This window comes from Schistocerca serialis, chromosome 6 (genome assembly GCF_023864345.2).
Source record: "Schistocerca serialis cubense isolate TAMUIC-IGC-003099 chromosome 6, iqSchSeri2.2, whole genome shotgun sequence".
Taxonomy (NCBI): domain Eukaryota; kingdom Metazoa; phylum Arthropoda; class Insecta; order Orthoptera; family Acrididae; genus Schistocerca; species Schistocerca serialis.
The window spans coordinates 123,026,523-123,031,657 of record NC_064643.1 but is presented as its reverse complement, the minus strand read 5'-3'; positions in this window follow the sequence as shown (position 1 = coordinate 123,031,657).

Below are 5,135 nucleotides of genomic sequence, written 5' to 3'. Positions count from 1 at the left end.
ACGCAGATACAGTTAAACACAATGCAATCTTTACACTACAATACTTAGTAACAAGCTCTTACTGCAAAGTAAAGATTAATGCAGACTACCGTTTTGCAAATGAACCGTCTCATAAAATTATCTCAAAACACTCCTTATCATCAAATCACACATCACTCCGTGAGCACACATCCGGGCAGCGCCAGGTATTCAGTTAGCAGTCTTGTACTTGATCTATGAGGAAACATCTTTTAACTTTCCTTAAATATTTCACTTCAGCCGACTACATTCTTCTTTTCTCTTTACTGATTAATGTCCAAGATTGGCTACCATATATTGTACTAGGGCTAACCATTACTTTGTAAAATTTTAACTTCGTATCCTTCCTTATCTTTTCACTCAGTGTCGACTATATTCTGCCACATATCATCTGAATCTTATTTAATTTATTAGTGACACTCTTTTCATGTCCATAGATAACACTGCAACGTAAGAGCTAATATTGTGACACCTGTTGCATTGGCTGTTCAACTGGTACTAAGTCGGAGCAGAAGGAAAATTTCGCTTTAGAGGCCAATACTTTAGAATTTTTATTGAAGATTTGAGATGGCAGTTAAACATAGTTGATTTAGGCGATGTATTGCAAACTGGAGATCATTTTCTGTCTTCTGAATAATTATTTGGTCATTGGCAAGGAGCAGAGTATAAATGTTTGTGTGTACCGGTACTAATCTCACATTGTGTTTAACTTCCTATTTCCACTGTCTAAAACTGTCATCTAATTATAATAAATATTGAATACAGCAGAAGTCTCACCCTCTGTTGATCTTTATTGGAGCTGTATACTCTTTCTATGTATTTATTATAATTTCTTTGTGCTGATAGAAACTTCTTGCATAGGGCTTGTAAGAAGCACTTAGCTTCTTTAGTCCTCAATAGTTGTCACAGACATATCTTCCTCCTTTTTTGTAGAGCGGCATTACCTCCACTGTCTTCTATCGTTTAGATACCACTCTCATCTTCCATCTTTCTTTTAAGAGGCGTAGGAGCCTCAGTTGTAGCTTTAACCATCCATATTTAAGGAGTTCTACGTTGATTCCACCAGGCTCTACATCCTTCCTGCTTTTCATCTGTTTCAGGACCTGCATCTCATCTAGGGTGGTTTCATCTCCGTCATACACTAGTTGGTCCCCCTCATCCTCTGAAGTTGTCCTTTCTTCCTCTTCGTCATCTTCTTCAGTCCTTAGTTCTCGATAGCGTTTTATCCAAGTCTCTTTATGTATGACTTTTAGCCTTGCAGCATCTCTTTCTTGCGTGTTAAGTTTTTTCATGAGTTTATGGGCCACCTCTTGTCTTCCTTGCACGTCATTTTGTATAGCTGACATATCTGTCCCACAATTCTTGATGATGTTGTCGATGATTGTGGTAATTCTAGATCTGTGACTGGAAGAAGGCTTTAACCTTGGAAAAAAACCCTACAATGGGAAATTACTAATTGAGAAAACGAGGGAACGGGTGGCTAATACGTCGAATGATTTATCTTCGACTGATGTGCGGCAGCCGGCCGGTGTGGCCAAGCGGTTCTAGGCGCTGCAGCTTGGAACCGCGCGACCACTACGGTCACAGGTTCGAATCCTGCCTCGGGCATGGATGTGTGTGATGTCCTTAGGTTAGTTAGGTTTAAGTAGTTCTAAGTTCTAGGGGACTGATGACCTCAGATGTTCAGTCCCATAGTGCTCAGAACCATTTGAACCATTTTGATGTGCGGCAAATCGTTTTACTTGACAGATGTCCACCTTGTTCCTGACGGGCGTGTATATCCGAATGTGAGGGGCCTCGACTGTTCTAAAATGAACCTTCGTTGATCCCCTTCCTCTATTTGTTATAGCCAGTCTTCCACTGTGCCCGTTGGTACAGCGATGATGACTATGACATGGAATGGAAAGGCATTCTTTGTGTCTCTTAACCAATCTTTCAATGTGTCCGCTGGTACAACGGGGATGTATATGACATGGAATGGAAAGACTGAAGTCTAGTGGCGACCTGCAGTTTAAACACAACGAATCCTTAAGGTCAAATGAAACTATACGGTTGCAGAGCAAGTCTCGAACATCAATGATGTATATATGCGGACTGAAGCGACGAATGGGAATTTGCACCAAGGCCAGGATTCGAACCTGGGTCTCCTGTTCACTAGGCAGATGCGCCAACCACTACGCCGCCCAGGCACAGTCGTTTTACACAACTACAAAGAATGCCCCTGCACACTTCCCTTCTCAATTCAAATTTCCATTCACGCCTCAACCCACTTCGTATTCCCCCTAACCTCAAACAGCTTTGCAGAGGTTCTCCAACTGTGTTGGAAGAGCAGCTCAACATGCAACGAAACGGGGGACCCCTCCTAAAAGACAGGCATAGGTGCTTTAATCAAATCTAACTACATGGTTCCAGAGACATATTCAGGTCTCAAACATCTGTGATGTATGTATGCAGACTGAAGCAACGAATGAGAATTTGTACCAGAGCTGGGATTCGAACTTGAGTCTTTTGCTGACTATGCAATGAGCGAACCACTACGCCACCCTGGCACAGTGGCTTTGCACAACTGCACAGACTATCCCAGCACGCCTCCCTCCACGATACAAATTTCCACTCACGCCTCACCCATTGTGCCAGTGTGGCGTAGTGGTTCGCTCATCTGCCTAGTCAGCAGAAGACTCAGGTTGTAATCCCAGCGTTGGTACAAATTCTCATTCGTCGCTTCAGTCTGCATATACACCCAACAGATTTCTCACCAAACTGACAGCAACACTCACCAGTTGAAGTACTGAGGAGAGATCATTGCTTAATCGAGAAGAAACAAGCACAGTATGCTTATCATAACCGTACACCTCTCCCCTTGTCGGAGAAATTCTGGTAACGAAAACGTTTTCCATCACCTTGATTCACACTGGCTGCCCTCATTTCTGGCGCCATCATGCTACCTCGACCATGGTCTCAGAAGGGCATTGTTAGTCATGATTACGATATGGCCGTCCAGCTCGCAGAATTTCACACACCTTAGCTCATAAATAATACACAGGTGTTATGCTAAACAGCCCAGGCGCTAACGTTAGCACAGCCGCCCGAAGATATTTTGCGGCGACTGGTTTCCACACTGAAAATGATAAGTTTAACTTACAGTATAAAACAAAGAAAAGAACAGGATCATATGAGAGCAAAGAAAGTGACCAGATCTTATCTACTGCTTAACCTCGGACATGCATTCAAGGCTTCTCTCTCCCGTTATATTACATTACTATGCAGAACTGAAAGATACGTATCTACCTTCTGACTTCCCATTTACGAGTCATCTCCAAGACGGACTGCCCTCTGCCCTACACAGTCAGACTTCGGCGCTATGTTTTACTTTCCCGTCTGTGTCATTTGCAGCTTTGCACACAATTCCCGCAGACATCCGTGTAGAAACGTGGAACTTTTTTCCTTCTGTGATCTTCTTGCTGCAATAGTGACAAAAACATTTCAAAATGTCCTCAATAGGTTTCAAACAGCCAGTGTGGTCATCATCAGTCAGTCTAAATGAACATATAGCATGTGGTGACGTAAGATTTGTCGCCACGTAGAGGGCCGCGTGGTCTCAGGGGCCATGTCACGGATTTCTCGGCCCCTCCAGCCGAAGGTTCGAGTCCTCCCTCGGGCACTGGTGTGTGTGTTGTTCTTAGCACACGTTAAGTTAGTTTAAGTAGTGTGTAAGTCTAGGGACCGATGACCTCAGCAGTTTGGTCCCTAAAGAATTCGCACACATTTGAACATTTGAAGATTTGTCTTTCACTGTCAATATAAGTATCGACGCAATCGAAACCTTACGTCACACCTTGTTAACCACTGTCTGATCGAAATCAGTAACTGCGCTTCGAAATGTTTTTGTATTTTTTGTAGCAAAAGCTATATGCTGACAGTTGGAAAACGTCGGTCTGCGACGTCTTCAGACTGTCTTATATCAAATCCTTAAATGTCTTTTATTAATGCATTATACTGTGAGTACACATTTACCATGTAAACTATTACTGCAATTCGTGTGAAGTTATTTAATTGCATCATTTCTGAATGTTTACTCTGTATGATATGGACTGTCTACTAATGTTTACACACAAGAACGAGTTTTCCACTCTGCAGTCGAGCGTGCGCTATTATGAAACTTCCTGGCTGATTAAAACTGGGTGCCAGACCGAGATTCAAACTCGGGACATTTTTAACCTGCCACGAAGTTTCACTTTTATTTTTGTATGATCTAATCCGACAGCAAAAGAAAATGCTAAGAGGGAATCTGCGATATGCAGCATTTACTCTTAGGGACTCATTCATGACAATATCCCTAAAACGAGGTCGCTTCAATGTTGTGTGTGAATCAGCGATAGACGCGAGCCGACCAAGGATTCAAATCAATACGAGAGATCCACGAGACAGGAAATGACATAGAAATGTAATCAACTTTGCACTGCAATTGAACTTCGGATGCTTTAATCCTCCACCGGATAGATGGAATCACGCAACACACCGTTGGGTGGCTTGCGGAGTATCAATGTAGATGTAGAACAGTGACAACATAACCCAAGATGTAAAGGAAAGGACAGGGCCTTAAATATCTCTCTGCCCCCGTGGCGCTCTGCTCCCAGTAAGCTCGCATCGACCGCTGCCAATTATCTGTAACACAACACACATCAACGGCAGACGGTATTCTGAGACATAAACTACACAATCTTATCTAGAGAACAGGTGAGCAATACAACTGAATAGAAACAAATTAGCCTCCGTGAGTTACTTGGCCAGTGCCAGTCCTTCACCTTCGATTAATAAGTTCGCTATAAATCATTCCCTAAAGCTGACAAGAATTATCCCGGCGCACATTTACACGCCAAACTAACAAATGAACTACAAGGTACAATAGAGGACGTATCTCGGCGTGTCTTGAAACGCCAGAGCCGGAGTTACTCATTAATCGTCTGTAACCACACTTCATGTCGGTTGGTTGAACGTAGCTACACTTCCTCGACTGCCGTCAGGATAGTTAGTCACGACACCGAAGGTAGGTGATAAACAACTAAAACAATTCCAAAGGATTTTTAGTACACCGGTATATTCAATTAAGCCGCACG